Below are 16752 nucleotides of genomic sequence, written 5' to 3'. Positions count from 1 at the left end.
ACTGTGGTGCTCAGGTGAGGCACAAAGCCCACTCTCTGGGTGTCTTTCTCTGCCTGTCTCTGTAGTTCTTTTTTTTTTTCTAGATCTATTTTAATATTAAGTGTACTAGTGTGTGTGTGTGTGTGTGTGTGTGTGTGTGTGTATGCAGTCGTGCGCAGCAGCAGCAGCAGCAGCTCTGTTGGATCTAAAATCACAGGCCATTGTGAGCCACCCAATGTGAGTGCTGGGAGTCAAACCCAGGTCTTCTGAAAGAGCAGCATGGGCTCTTGACTTCTGAGACACCTCTCCAGCCCCTATTTGTGCAGTTCTTTATGTATTCCTACCTGATGTATGGATGGCTATATTCTCCATTCGTCAGGCTGTCTGCACTCTGCAGATAGTTTCTTTTGCTGTGTGGAAGCTTTTTAATTTCATAGAATCCCATTGGTCAACTTTGAAGGCCATTTCCTGTGCTGCTGAGAGGTTCTTCTACTCAGAATCTCTCAGCCCATAGGTTGAAATGTTTTCCCTGTCTCCCTCTAGCAGTTTCAGTACTTTGGGCTTTAAATTTAAGGTCTTTGGTCTGTTTTTCACTTGATTTTTTTGGCAAAGTGAGAGATGTGGATGCTTATTTTTCTGTTGATCATACAATTTTAGCAGCACCATTTGCCGAATATATTTTTCCATGAATGTGTTTTTGACACATGTTTATAAACATATCTGTTTTTGTCCCAGTGTCATGCTGTCTTTGTTACTGTGGGCTGCAGGATGGTTCTGATGCTGCTAAGGATGTTCTTTCTGCTTTAGACTGAATTGGGGAATCTATGATCTTTTGCGTTTCCACATGAATTTCAGGATTTTTTTTTTATTCTGTGAAAAACATCATTGGAATTTTGATGGGGAATGTATTCAATCTATATGTTAATTTGGTAGTATAGCCAGTTTTATACCATTAATCCTGCCAATCCAGGAGTATAGAAGGTTTTCTATCACTCAGTGTCTTCTACAATATCTTTTTTTCAGTGTCTTAGGTTTTTAGCTCATTTGTTAGGTTTGTTCTTGATTATTTACCTTTTGAAGCCATTGTGAGTGATTTGTTTTTCCCAATTTCTTCCTCCACAAGCTCATGATTGGTGTTTCTTTCATTATTGGTATTAATGTTACTGATTTTACATGCAACATGACTGGATGTGTTTTTCAGGTCTGAAGGTTTAGGATCCTTTATGGATGTAATCATGCTACCTGCAAAAGAGGGGTAGCTTGACTGCATTTCCTAGTTTATCCTTTTTTATATCTTTCTCTTGTCTAAGTGCTCTAGCTAAGAATTCCAGTCCTGTATTGAATAAGACCAAAGAGGCCACTCTTGTCTTGTTCCAGATTTGAGAAGCTCTCAGCTCACATAATATTAAGGTTGGCTGTAGCTTTGTTGTATGTTGCCTTTATTTTAGATAATGTGCATCATCTATTCCAAATTTCTTCAGAATGTTTCAGTTCAGTTATGTTGAACTTTCTCAAGGACCCGTTCTGCATCTATCTAAACGATCATGTAATTTCTGCCCTTAAGTTTATTTTTATATATTTACATAAATGTATTCATTTACGTACCTTGGAACAATTGTCTATCCTTGGGGAGAAATCCATTCAGTCATGCTGTATGATTTTCTTGATGTGTTAACTTGATCTACATGTATTTTTTTGAGTATTTTCGCTTCTATGTTCATCATAGCCTTTAATTCTCTCCTATGTTCATCATTGGTCTGTAAGTTTCTTGTGTTTTTATCTGACTTTTATGTCATGGAAATACGAGCTTCATAGAATGAGATCGGTAGTGTCTCCCTTAGAAGTGTTGCTGTTAGACTTTTAAGGATGTTTTGTAGCCCACATACCTCAACCTGCTCTCCGCAGTGAGTCCTGGGCTTTTCTCCATGGTGGGTCTTTTAGTTACCGCTCAATCTCATTGCTTAGTGTTGGTTCTAGCTAAATTGTTTATATCTCCTGGCTTTAACTTTGTAGGTTGGATGCATTTAGAAATGTATGCATTCCCTGTAGGTTTTCTGGCTTTGGGAAATGTAAGTTTTTGAAGTATTCTCTAATGATCCTCTGGATTTCATAATCTGTTATGACAATTCCTTCTTCTTTCCAACTTTAGCACTTCGTACCTCCCCTTTCTTTTGGTTTAGCTTCAGGTTCATAGGTTTTGCTCATCTTTTCAAATAACTGACTCTTTGAGCAATTCTCTCTCTTGTTCTTGACGTTTCTCTTTCATCTACTTCTGTTTTAATCTTTATCACTTCTTTCCATCTGATGAATCGGAATTTTAGTTTCTGTTTTTTGTTTGTTTTGTTTTGGTTTTTGGTGAGAACCTCAAGGTGTATAATAAATTACATACCAATATCTGGTGTTTAAAGTTGTAAACCTTTCTATTAGGTCTGCCTTGGCTGCACCCTAGGGTCTGGTAGGGTGTACTCTCATCTCATTCCTTCAATTCTAGGAACTCTTTAGTATCCTTTGGGGATGTATATTCCCTATCTGTTGGATGGCATGTTTTCTGTAGGTATCTGTTAAATCCAGTGGGTCTATAGTATAATTTAACTCTGAAGTTTCTTTGCTGATATTTTTCTAACTGTAGAAGCCCCATGTAGATATGAGAGTTGGGTATTAAAGTCTCTCACTATTATTGTATTGTGGTTTCTTATGTCTTATAGTACCTGCTTTGTGACCTAGGACCATGACTTAGTACAAAAATATTTACACTAGATACATCTTGATGAATTGTTCCCTTTATTAGTAGGTAGCTGCTTCTCTTTATCTCTCCTGACTAGTTTTGGATTGGATTCTTCTTTATCGGATGCAGAATTACTACACTGTCATCCTCAGCTCCCATTTGCACGGTAAGCTGATTTCCAACTGGTGACATCAAGTTTAGGAATGTCTTTGCATATGACTTCCTCGGATGTAATAGATAGTTAGATCTTGGTTGAAAATCCAGTCAGTTAGCCTGAGTTTTTTTGCTTTGCTTTGTTTTACTTTCTTTTGTCTTTTCCATTTTATAACTACTACTGGTCAAAACCACAGATACAGACCCAAAGACATGCAAGGCTGATATCACTCCACCCTTATAAGGCTACAAACTTAACAACAGATAGAGTTGGGCGGGTGTTACCAGGCCAAGTACTGAAGCTGAAGCCGTCCTTAACTTCAACTATGAAGAAGGAGCCAGGGTACAGACCGCTGGCACTTCCCCACTCTTTATTCTTTGCTCTTCCAACACATAAAACCACAGTACTTGAAGATGCAATGTCAAGAAGCATGCAGAACTGATGCCAGTCCAGGCAAGTCAAATTAAAGGGGGTGGGGTCTGTTGTTGAGTGACAGATGAAATCACTTCCTTACATTTTTTTTTAACTTCCCTTCTGCCTGCCAAACCCTCATTGCTTGTCAGTATTCCCATCCCCATCAATAAGAAGGTAAAAGAACAAAGGGGGGAGACACCTGTCGCCCAACTGTGCTCTGCCAAGCATCTTAATTCTGCTTTTCCAGACAGTGTGATAGCTAAGAGGGACTATGTGTGGCTTTTCTACTCTAGGACAATTTCAGCATCCCATTAGATTTTTGTCATGTGTTATAAACCACACAAACAGCATCCTTTCCAGCATCTCTCTTTGTAACATTGCTAGTTCCCTCAGTAGATTATTGACATTTTCTGTGGTACTGCAGATTTCGAAGATGTGCTCTTATTTACAACCTTGTGTCCTCGCAGACTACCTTTGCTAGGTTGTGTAGGAGCTCCCCATCCCGTCAAGGGCTGAACCTTTCTATTTGCTTTGTCCAGCAGGATGTGGGAAAGCCGTACTCTTATTTTCAAGCCCTACTCTCTCCACTCTGTCAAGCCGTGCTTCCATGTCCATAAGCTCAGACTGGAGAATGGAGACATGCAGAACCAAGGGCAGCCACCCCGTCGATGCCACCTTCCCCCAGATGCCTGGCAGAGGATGGCAATGCAAAAATGCAGCAGGACCAGACGAAGTCCACCAGCTGGTCCCAGCTCAAACGATCAGCCTACAGAATTATGTGCTAAGATGACTAAGCTACAAACTCAACATCCCTACTGTGAAAATTCAAAGCATTTTTGGAGTGCTTCAACTTTCATGTTAGGGATGCCCAACCAGTAAAACCAATACAAGTATTTGAAAATCTGAAGAAAAAACCAAAACCAAAACCAAAACCAAAACCAAAACCAAAACCAAAACCAAAACCAAAACCAAAACCAAAACCAAAACCAAAACCAAAACAGAACTCTAAAGTCTGAAACATTAATGATTCTAAACTGCTGACTCTAAGCATTTCTAGAAGAGATATTCAATCTTTCCTAAGTGTAGGAGTAGGGGATTTTTATTTGTATTTTGCCTGCATGTATGACCATGTACCATGTGTGTACAGTGCCCAGAAGGGAGCACCAGATGCCCAGGAGTGGAGTTAAAGATGGTTGTTAGCTGCAATGTGGGGATTGGAAACTGAACTTCAGTCTTCTGGAAGAGTAGTCAGTCAGTGATCTTAATTGGTGAGCCATCTCTCCAGAATTTGGGGTAGGTTGTTAAGCAGCAAGATAAATTAATTAATAGTCTAGCTAATGCAAAATACAATTAAATAATTAAAGTTAACTAAAATTTTAGACCAATTTTTCCATGTTTTGTAATGTAAATAACTCCCATATTCTGATTTTTCAGTCACCTCCATTACTTCTGGGTTCCTATAGATTCTAAGTATAGAGATAAGCATTGTCTATTCTGAACAACGTAAAGGCAAGGTTTATTCTTAGTTCGCGGAGAGCTGTAGTGACGCATATGCACACACATTCACATAAGAGGTAAAAAACCACAGTACCGCAATTCCCATCGGAATTCCCAAAGCCAACTGAAACGACGCATTTATCATTTGCATAATTCCCAGCCCCCTTTCTGATGCTAACAGAATACCTATGATGGAGCAGAATATAGCCTGGGCTTCTGCTGAAGGCCTCATGGTAGTGAGGCAAACAGGTGCATATGGAAAGAAGCATGCATGATGTGAGAAAGTAAGTGTGCTAGGCTTGTATCATAGGACCCCACCCTTGTGGCCATTTGGGTCCCATAGGAATGAGAACTCAGTCCAACAAGACCAGTCCCATAGCAGTGAGAACTCAGCCCAGCAAGGAAAGCATTAATCCATTTATGAAACCTCTGTCCAAGCTATCTAACAGCTCTTGATGGTCTCACTAATAATTAATCCTCTTACACTGGAGGTCCAGCCCCGTGAGTTTTGGTGATGACTAACAGTGGACATTAATCTTGACTCCTACTTAAAAGGATTTAGAATTACCTAGGAAGCATACGTCTTGTGTCTATGAGAATGCTTTCAAAAGAGCTTGGTTGAGGAAGGAAGTTGCACACTGAATACAGGTGGTGTCACAGCATGGGCTCAGGTCTCATGTTGAATGAAAGAGGCAGGACACTAGCAGTCACTTCTCTTTGCTTTATGACTCTGTCGCCACAGTGATCTGTATCTTCAAACAAGAGCTCATATAAGCCTTTCCTTTCTTAAGTCACTTCATCAGCTGCTTCATCATAGTAACAGGGAAAGTAGCTGATATATTAGCCACAGCACACCTCAGTGTCTTCTGCGGTAGATATTTGCTCTTCCTCCTTTAAAAACGTTTGCCACTATTTTAACAATCTAATGAAACAAGGATGCCATGTGGAAATTCCTGTTATTGTTTGCTTTACAGCTACACTTTATTGGAGATATTTATTTATACAAGTTCAGAACAAAGATGTTTTATCTAACAGGAAAGACCAAGGAAGCAAGAAAGGCAGTTTCACTTTTAAAAAGCTAATTAAGATGGAGGCAGGAGCTGAGATACCCCTGAGCAGACCAAATCAGTTGGTCCTTAGAAGCGACCTAAGCTTTGTTTAATTTGCAAGCATAAGTGGACCATCTAGTTTCTTCTATTTCCAATGGGAGAAACCAAATACAGCCACTTTATAATTGCAGCCAAATATTTTCTTTGCTTTACTTCTGTGACTATAAAAACACCCCTATGCCAGGGGCTCTCTCTTCCTTGTCTCTGTCAGTGGGGCCCCAGCACTTCTGTGGAACTGTGCAATTCAGTTGCCTGATGTTTAAGATGTTACTGTGGGGCCAGCAAGATGCCTCAGTAGGTAAAAGCGCTTGCCACCAAGCTTGAGAGCCTGAGCTCCCGGAACCCACATAAAGGGAAAAGAGAACTGTCATATGACACATTGATCAATATTTTTATCCCATGCTTGACCTCCTGAAAGTCATGGAAGGGTTTGTCTCAGGTGCTTTCTCTCTTTCCTTCTAGCATAGGCCTTGACTTCAATGTGTCATATAACAGTTATTCTGTATGATAGACAAAAGGCACATGCATACCAGAAGACATGAGCAGATACCAGAAGATCCAGCACATGGAGGACTCTATGTTTAGGCCAGGACAGAGGGCGTCTAACTAGGGTCCATAGTGAGGAGTAGCAATCGGGAAAATAGGAAATCTTAGGTCAATACAAGCAACTCATTAGCTAGCCATGCGGCTTTGCACCCATCACTGAATTTCATGTCATCTTGGCTTTATCGTAAACGAACGTCACGATAACTACCTTAAACGGTGTGGCTGCGAGTTAAATGAATAGCACCAAATGTGCTTACTTTGCTCACAATCTGTCGCAAAGGGCAGGGCTCAGCAGGACTGGTTCATCAACCACAGCTTGTCTTCATCTTACTAGAGGGACTCTGAGGAGGCAACCTGGAGGCTGGGCCAGCCTCACAGAGCCTCACTCACGAACCGGTGGGCTGTCACTTAGAACCAGGACCACATAGTTTCCCCTACAACATGGTGGCCAGAAGACCACATGTCCTAAGAACCAAGTCCCAAGATAATTAGTAAGCCAGGCAAAAGCCAGGTCCCTTTTGCTTTAAAGTTGCTTGCGATGTGTGTCAGTTCAGCTACTAAGTCCTGCCCAGATTCAAGCTGAAGGAAAGTAGTAGACCCTGTCGTTGATGGAGGAGTAGCAAGATTTTGGAAAAACAATAATTCCACTTTGACCATTTGTTGTTCTGTCGCAGTGATCTGAACTGATATTCTTCTAGGCTTACTTCCTGAAGGATAGAAATGTATATATGTACTGCTTAAAAAAAAAAAGCAAAATAACAACAACAAACAAAACAAAAAAACCGAAACCAGACGGAAAGAAAAAAATGGGAGCAGGGAACCTGAAAAGTGACATGGTTTCTGTTGGTGAAGGCACTGGACTAACTCTGTGCTCTTTCTATTCTGCTGCCAATAGCAATGCCTGCCCCATTCGGCTCTTGTGAAGATTAAACCAGTTAACCTACTAAGGCTGTGCCTGAGTGACGTGAGGTCAATGCTCCCTGCAAAGTTTCTGGTTCTACTTTATGTTCTTGGGGTTCCTAAAATGTCCTGACTCTTGGGTGGCTCTGATCCTGCTACATCATGAAGGGCATCAGTTTCCATGGCAACCTTCCAAAGCTAGCAGAGAATAAAATCCCAACTTCAATGACAGGGCTGGAAATGAACTACCTCCCTGGGTTGATGAGTCCTGGGTTTCATCATCTCATTTTTACCTACCTGTCAGGCCAGCATCTTTCTCTCCTCTCTCTTCAGCTCGGGCCTGTCTGCTGCAGGGCTCTGAAGGTTCACACATTTGATCTTTCCCTATGGAAGTTCAGAAGTTTCTGTCTCAGGTCTCCATCTGCAACACACAGAATTCACTGTTTAGGATTTGGATACAGTTAAAAGCACCATGAGCAACCACACAGGTGACTTGTTCCCTGCCTGCCCTGGAAGGACACTGACAGGTGTGAGCACAGGATGGTTTCCTTGCCCATGTTGACCCCAGGCCTACCTCTGGACCAGGAAATGGGGGAGGGGTCTTCTGAACCAGCAATGCCCTCCACATTCCCAGCTGCTGTTGGGAATTTAAAGACTCCAAACAGTCTTCCTAACACAAAGGATGGATCCCCGACATCCTGTTGTCACTATCAATTAAGTGGCAAGTTTTCTTCTTTTCTCTTTGCAGCACCATCAGCTCCTCTTGAGAGGGCTTTGATCATCCACTCTGGGCTTCTGGAATGGATTCTCATGCTGCCACAGGTCATTGTCAACTGTTCCTGTCAATTACCTTAGTACATAAATACATCACGGCCCATGAAGGAAAACAAAACACAAGCTCACAGCTAAGAGTCCCTTTTACCATCACACTAATACCTGTATCCCAGCACAGATGGACAGTTTTTATTCAGATCTTTTCTCACTCGTTTTATGTATTCCAGTATTAAATAATTCACACTCAAGTATCACTTTTCTAACTAGATGCTAGTTATAGGTCCACTCCCCTTGCTTGTCATGTCCTTACAATGACTTGCTGCAGTTGTCTTTCTCCTTCACACTTTCATGCCATTTCTCTGTCTCCCTTCTCCAACAGACTCTATAACTGACCTCAGACTTCCCCTTCCCTCCATGTAAGCACCCCTCCCAACCCCTTACATCTGGCCTGAAATATCCTCACTAGCCCTGTCCAGTTACTTTAGAAGATTCAACTTTTAGGTGTGGGAATAACGCAGCCGGATCAGACCCAGAATTCTTTAGGGCAGAACCTATACGCAGTCAGACCCAGAATGCATTAAGGCAGAACCTATACACGGTCAGACCTAGAATGCATTAGGGCAGAACCTATACTCGGACTCCAGAGCAGCCCTGCCTTCAAGGCTGTTAATACCATGCCCTCATCCAGTGGAGACTGAGGTTCTGTGATTAATGCACTTCAAACCCACTTGACTTTCACCCACAGCAGTAACGTATTTTCCATCACAGCTTATACCCATACCCACATGCGCAAGACAGAAACAAACTCTATGAAGTACTTCTTCCCTACCCCTTCACTTTTATTGAAAAGTATGGTCAATGTGCATCTTCACCCATTTTCCAGTCACAATCACTGAAGGAGGGGCGGTCATGACCCACACTTAATAACAGTGCTTTACCCCAGAATGTCATCATGTGTGTGAATGCACATGTGCACATACAGGTGTGCTCACCTCTACACAGGCTTGTGGAGGCTAAAGGGTGGCCTTGGCATCCTCCTCTATCAATCTCAACCTTACTTTCTGAAACAGGTTTTTTCACTGGACCTGGAACTGGTTGGTTCAGGTAGACTGGCTGTTCAGTGAGCCCTGGGGTCTGTCTCCTCTCTCCATCGTTACTTAGAACAAGTCTACACCACTACACTGGCTCATCTTCTCAGCCTCCAGAATATACTTCAATAAGTTATTAAAGATTACCCTTGAAATAAAATTTTACTTTAGGGGCTAGAGAGAAAGTGGTCAAGGCGACTTGCAGGGGGCCTGAGTTCAGATCCCAGCACCCTTTCGAGCAGGTCACAACGGCCTATAGCTCCAGTTCCAGCAGATCCAACACCCTCTTCTGCACTGCACTTAAATGCATGCATGCATGCCATGTACACATGTAAGCATGTGTGCGGGCACACACATACACACACACAGAGACACACACATACACACAGACACATACATGCACACACACACACATTTTGAATTTAATAAAAAAAAAAAAACAAAAAAATCAGCTGGGGGTGGTGGTGGCTCACACCTTTAATTCCAGTACTTGGGAGACAGAGGCAGGCAGATCCTGTCTGAGTTCAAGTCCAGCCTGCTCTACAGAGCATATTCCAGGTGATCCAAAGCTACTTAGTGAAATCCTTTCTGGAAAAGCCAAAACAATCAAACCAAACAAAACAACAAACGAGCCAACTTACATCACAAACTCCAAAAGGTTGCTACGTGAATCTGAAAATAAGCTCTTGCTGTGGCTGCCCATTTGAACATCTTCATTATGTGCCATTAAATACTTCTTTTGCCAAACAAGCAAAGCTGAGCTCACGTGTACTTCCCATCTTGCCTGGGCTCATTAAGTGTTTTCCACCAACTGGATTTCACATCCATATTTTCATGCAGCTCCTCTGTGTGAAAACCCATTCTCCTTAAATGGCTCTGCTGTAGAGCCTCACACCTGGGACTCACATTGATTACTGATGCTGTCTGACTGTGTGCTGTTCAGGGCCCTGGCTTTATGTCATCCCCTGTCTGAGGACAGCAGTATGGAGCATGAGGCCAGTCTTGTCATCAGGACTTTTGACTGAGTTTTAGAATTTGGGCACTCATTTGCCATTTGGATTTAACAAAATAGCATTCTAGGGGAGGTGACAAAAGGTGCACATGGTTCTTAGAGAAGAGGGAGGCTGGCTGTCACTGGGATGTCTAATAGTTCACTACAGTCTATCACGGAGCCCTTTCAACAGAGTCTGTAGTTTCAGGCTTCTGACGTCTTGACCACATGGGCATAACAGAGAATTAAATATGGCTCAACATGACCCAGTTTACACAAATAAACACCATCCAGAAGAAGGCCCAAGGCAGGGAGTGGGAAGGATTACCTATCAGGTAAAGTTTACTAAGCAGCTTCAAAAGGCACCTGACGTTGCAGAACACAATGATTTAGGAAGCCGGAACTAAAGCATGTAACATAGACATGAACCGAACTGAATTTACACTGAAGAGGTATGACATGACAGGCTGTAAAATTTTATATGGAAATACAAAACACTAGTCCTTTGGAGAACAGAACTATGCATTAAAGAGAGACACAGGCTGCCTACAGCTCCTTCCAGGCAGGGGTAAGCAGCAGGAACAACGTGGGAACGTGTCCCAGCAGTTCCTCAGTGAAGGGTAGCTGTTGTAATTTGTTAGTGAACTTGAACAAAACTGTGTTCCCAAAAGGAACACAAACTTCTGCCCAACTTACATGGGTTCCTAAACACACTTGCTATTGTCTAATGACTATTAACCCCCAGGGTTTTAAGTTATTTTAATTTTTAATTTAATTTCTGTATGGAGGAAAGCCAAGTTTGTGGGATTAGAAAGGTTTTCCTCATCACAACTACTTGTTAAATAAACGGTGAGTAAGTGTCAGGTACTGTGCACTGTGAGAAATTCTGAGTTAGGATTCTTCTCTGTTTGTTTGTTTTTTTGGAGACTGGGTTTCTCTGTGTATCCCCTGGCTGTCCTGGAACTCACTCTGTAGACCAGGCTGGCCTCAAACTCAGAAATTTGCCTGCCTCTGTCTCCCAAGTGCTGGGATTAAAGGCGCGTGCCATCACTGTCTGGCTGAATTATGATTCTTATTAAGAACAACAACAACAACAACAAAACAACAACAACAAAAACCCCTCTACTTACTTATAAAAAATTTTAGAAATAAAAATGCCCAAGGTAGCCAGATCTAGTGACACAGGTCTGTAATCCCAGCCACTTAGGGTTGTTAAAGCAAGATCTTGAGTTCAAGGGTAGCCTGGGCTACAAGAAAAAACAAAAAGAAAACTAGCCTGGGCAACTTAGTAATAACCCTGTCTCAAAGTAGGAAGGAAAAGGAGAGCTGGGGATTAGTTCAGAGTTCAGCCCTTGCCTAGTATGTGAGTGGCCTTGGATTCAGTTTCCAGGACCACAAGACAACAACATCCTCCAGGTAAAAGCAAGTTAAAGAGGCCAGGATAACCAACTAGGTTTGATTTTTCAATGCAGACATAGTTACTCTGGAAATCGAGGTGGTTGTTAATTTCCTCACGTATTCTGACAAAGTCACCTAAAAGTTATGGCCCATCGTTCACTGTTACTGAGCGTGATTAAGCTGGCTGAATGTTTTCACAGGCAAACGGCAGGATCAGTGGTTTTTGAAAAGTTGCTCTAGAGAAGGCGTCTAACAATTCTTTTTATCACATCTCATACTTACTGACTCTGGATGCCATCAGCGAGGGCCTTAGGTCTGTTGCTGGTGTGGTTTGAAGGTGCTCCTGAAAGCCAATATAGGACACTTACTTCCTAAAACCAGTGCTCAGAGGTGGGGCCTCTGGACTCTGACTGTGTCCTGAGATGCTCCATTCATGGCTTAGTGGATTTTCAGGCAGAGTGGCTTTGTTTATACAGGCGAGATCTCTCTACCACAACTGCTCAACTCATGGATGCCATCTATCAGGTTACAATGAAGTAAAAAGAGTTCCAGCAGACACCAACCAGATGCTAGGCTAGCCTCTGACTCCTGGACATCTCGGCCCCTAGAAGCACGAGTTAATAAACCTCCATTTCATATAAATTATCCAGCTAGTATATTCTGTGACAGCATCAGGTAATGGATTAAATAACTGGTTTCCCTAATACGTCCCTACAAAAGTAAAGTTAGATAAGTCCATTCTATCTTATGTCGCCAAGTTTCTGTTGGTACCAAACACTGCCCATGGCATCTGCATGTGTAGGCCACATTTTTGCACTGGCTTAGTTTAAGAATCTATTCACTCGTAATTCTGTGTATGCACTTCCTAGAAATTCCATAGCAACCATGATTTGGGATGCAAATCTAGCTTGCTTAGCCTTCCCCACAGATTTTCCTACAAAATCAGGACTCCTGAATTTAACAAGGGTCACAACATTGTTCCATACACTTAACTAAGAAGTGTGGAATTGCACTAAGTAAAACAGGTTGTTTGTTTGTTTGTTTGTTGCTGTTGTTTTGCCACAAGATTTCTAAGCATCAGAAAGGGTTAAAGGCTGTTTCATGAGCTCCCAACATCTTTGGAGCCTTTTCTTCTTAGAATTAAGCCTCTTACACCCCTCCTAACCACCCTGTCTTTTCATTTTCTGGTTTTGTTTGTTGGTTTTTTTGTCTGTTTAAATTAATTGTATTAGAAAAGGTCCTACCAACTGTCTTAGTTTTCACTCTTTTTTAATTTAACCTTTATTTTTATTTCATATAAATGAGTATTTTGCTTCCATGTACTGGATTCCTTAGAAGTGAAGTTAGATGGTTGGGAGCCGCAGTGAGAGGGCTGGAAAGCACCCCTGAGTCCTCTGGAGGAGCGGCAGTGCCTTTAGTTTTTTATTCTTTCATTTATTTTCAATTCATTCGATCACAGTCCCCCCCACCCCCAGTCCCACCCTTACAAATCCTTCCCCCCATTGGTCCCTCCCCTTTTTCTTAGAGAGGGTGAGCCCCCCTTGGGAAAGTTTTCTGTTACTATAAAAAACACCCCAAACAAATAACTTTAGAAAGTCTTGGCTCACAGTTCTGGAGGCTTCCGTCCACAATCAGGTGGCCTGTGGCTTTCACCCTGTGCTGAAGCAGCTCCTTAAGCTTTGGGGATCCACCCAGCAGAGCCAAACCATAGTCCTCACTGTGGAGAACATAAAGATGGGGGTGGGGGGCCAGGTCCCTCACCTCCTTAAGGACACACCAGCAGTGACCTAAGGACCTCTCAGGAGGCCCCACTTCCTACAGAGTCTATTGCCTCTAAACATATCACCCTGTGGGGACAAACCTTAACTTGAGGCCCTTGGGACACTCACAATCCATACCACAGCACCGTTTAATCCCTAGTCAAAGATTAGAGGAAACATAATATTCAGAGAAAAACTAAGTGACTACTGCCAGAGTTAGAATCCTCTGTGTCTGGGTTGTACAACAGTCCTAGGTGGCTTTTGTCACTTGAACTTTTGCTGTCCAAATAGACATATACAGCAAATACAGACTATACATATTTTGGAGTTAAAAAGAAACAAATCAAACCATGAATTACCTCAATAACACATGTTCATATTTATCAGGTTGAAATACCTGGAAATTTAGTATTAAGTATTTTATCAAATTAACTGTGTTTAACTTTTTAACATGTGATTTAACAAAAAGTATAAATGTGCATATGTTCTTCACACTGCATTTCTATTGGACAGTGTCATGGCTGCTCTGTCGTTATCCTCAAAGCTTTTCTGGACCTTAGTCTCCTTTGGCTGGGCTGGGGTATTTGCTACATTTTTAACACACACACACACACACACACACACACACACACACACACACACCCCTCTATGTTATCTTCTGAACACGCACACACATGCAGAAATTCCCTCAAAAACACTTACCCAATGCTATTTCCTGAATACACACGCCATATCCACAATGGTCTATTCTGAACACATTCTGGCACACACACAGAGGGATGCTATCTGGTCCCTAACACCTTACCCTTTGCTGCCACCTTCTTTTACCATCTATTTATCCTTTAAGACCCTTTATTAAGTGATGAATGGGAACAATGTTGAATCTTTTTCTTTCTCAAACCAACCTGCAGTCTAGGAACTTGTGGTCTCATGTCATTGTACCGTAGCTGGAAGATGTGAGACCTGAGCAATGCCAGGAGCTGGTTGCCAGCAAAGCCCTGATGTCCTCTGTAAAATCAGTCACCTTGGTCCCCACCCTTGTCTCCTATAGGGACCGTCACTGTTCTCATCTGTTTTTCCCTAATCCCATCCACGCCTCCTCACTCTGTGAACCTCTGCTGCCCTGCATACCCAGAGCTTAGGTTAAGTACCTTCCTTGGCATGTATTACTCACATGATGATTATTCTGTGAAGTTTGTCTCACCCACGTGATTCCTCTGATGATCATGATGGAGTCTACCCTTGCTTAAATTTCACGGAGTTATACTCTAAGCTTTCTGCCATTATTTGATTAATGTAAAATATTCTAAAACATTTTACATACTTGAATGTTCTCTTTGTTTTGTTTTGTTTGTTGAGACAGTCTCAACAAGATTGCCCTGGCTGACCTGAACATCTCATGTATCTCAAACTTGTGACAGATTGTGTGTGTGTGTGTGTGTGTGTGTGTGTGTGTGTGAGAAAGAGAGAGAGAGAGAGAGAGAGAGAGAGAGAGTGTGTGAGTGCCACCATGCTTGGATCTCTCTAGCCTTTCATATTTTAATTTTGTAAATATTTGCTTGTTGGTTGGTTGTGTGTATATACACAAGTAGAGGCGTGTGTGTAGGGCCATGGAACTGTGGAGCCAGGAGGAGCTGGTCTGGAGTAGGAGTATAGTCAGGCCATGTCCAATCTCAGAAATTTTGTCTCAAGAATGGTAGGAATGGGACCACTCCTTCCCCTGTCCCAGGCCTGCATGTCCTGCAACCCCAACCTTTGCTCACACCAGAGGAGGCTGCAGGCACAGCAGCAACCAGGCTAAACTTCCTTTCCTCTGTAAAGTCATGTCTAGCAACACCCAGATTTTCTTCTTATGCAAATGAAGCATTCCCAGCACCCTGGCCCTGGCTCCCTAAGGCCCCCCATGCAATCCCAAAAGGTTTAAATAGCCTTTGTTCCCCCAAATTAAAGGAGTCCTCTCACTGAAGCCTGTCTCCCCCACTGCCTGAGGGCTCATTACCCCTGGCCTTTCCAGACTCACTCTTCCTCTCAGACCATTGGTCCTGAGCTCAGCAATCACGCCATTGTGGGTGAGGGAACAGAATGGGAACATGTGGAGGTCTGAGCACAACTCTCCTTGCACCAAGTGGGCCCATGGCTTTGTAGCAAGTCACTTTATCCATCCAGCCATTTTTCTGGCCCTGTACACACCTTGTAAAACTAGACTGTAAAATTGTCTATTAAGCTTGGGATTGGGTTAGCTGCCCATAGATGGGGCATAAACATAAGGCGACATCAAGCACGCATGTTATTATAGAAAACATCCCAGCAGCTCCTACTCAGAAGGCCTTTCCTCGGGGGCTTCCTCTTCCTCCTCGCACTGTCAGCTTGACCCTGTCACCTTCTCTGGCCATATCTCTAGAAGAAAGTGGCCGAGGAAGGAAAGGAGGAAATGCACGGTTCCTTTTCAATGTTACAGAAGGAACGAAGATAATAGTTCTGGATAATTCTGAAAAGGAACATTTCTGGCAACATTGGAAAACTTTGTATCTCTTATCTATTGTCTGAAATGGACACAATATAACAGGATAAAGAAACCTGGTGATCCATTCCAAAGAGTCACTTGCTGTTCACTTCTGTGTTTGATCTAAAAGCCTTTTGGAATATAGAAGCAGATCCCTAGCTTCCACAGACCTGAAGGCTTACAAATGCCGTCAGATAGCAACTGGGGCCTATAAGTAGATTCTCCCTCTTTTCTGCTGTTATAACCCTTCTGTTCCTACCAGTTTTCAAAGATATGGTCTCACTGTGTATGGAGCTCACAGAGATCTGCCTGCCTCTGCCTCCTGAGTAGTGAGATTAAAGGTCTGAGCCACCACATCTAGTTCTGCAAATTTTATTTTATTTTTTAGATTTATGTATTTTTATTTTATATAATGAGTGTCTCTCGTGGATATGTATTTGTGTGCCATATGTAGGCAGTGCCCATGGAGGCCAGAATAGGGTGTCAGATCTTCTGGACTTGGAGTTAAAGATGGTGGTACTAAATTGCCATGTGGATGCTAAAAATCCGACCCAGAGCCCCTGCAAGAACACTGAGTACTACTGACCTCCGAGCAATCTCTCCAACCCCTCTACCAATACATTTTTAAATATATCTTGGTTTATGATTTTTTTTTTCTCTCTTGCTATAAAACCTTCATAAAACTTTTCCCATGTTGGAACATGACATTTGGGTTAACTTAAATCTGCATTTCTGGAACACAGCCATTCATGTTGACTCCTGAATAAACTATCTCTTATTTTCTTTGAGAATTGAATTTTGTATCAATATACTCAAGAATGATCAGGTTTTTTGTTGTTGTTGTTGGTTTTTTGTTTTGTTTTGTTTTGGTTTTGTTTTGAGACAGGGTCTCACTCACTATGTAGCTCTGGATG

At 42.3% G+C, this 16752-nt stretch overlaps 1 protein-coding gene across 1 annotated transcript in view; it reads right to left on the bottom strand.

The window, feature by feature from the left end:
* Rin2 (Ras and Rab interactor 2) overlaps nucleotides 1-16752 on the bottom strand; it is a 206732-nt gene that overhangs the window by 164810 nt on the left and 25170 nt on the right. The window contains exon 2 of the mRNA XM_029472237.1: nucleotides 7622-7745. The gene's annotated coding sequence lies outside the window, so the exon portion shown is untranslated. The remainder of the gene's footprint in view (nucleotides 1-7621; nucleotides 7746-16752) is intronic.

This window comes from Mus caroli, chromosome 2 (genome assembly GCF_900094665.2).
Source record: "Mus caroli chromosome 2, CAROLI_EIJ_v1.1, whole genome shotgun sequence".
Classification (NCBI taxonomy): domain Eukaryota; kingdom Metazoa; phylum Chordata; class Mammalia; order Rodentia; family Muridae; genus Mus; species Mus caroli.
This window is presented reverse-complemented; position numbering and strand designations above follow the sequence as displayed.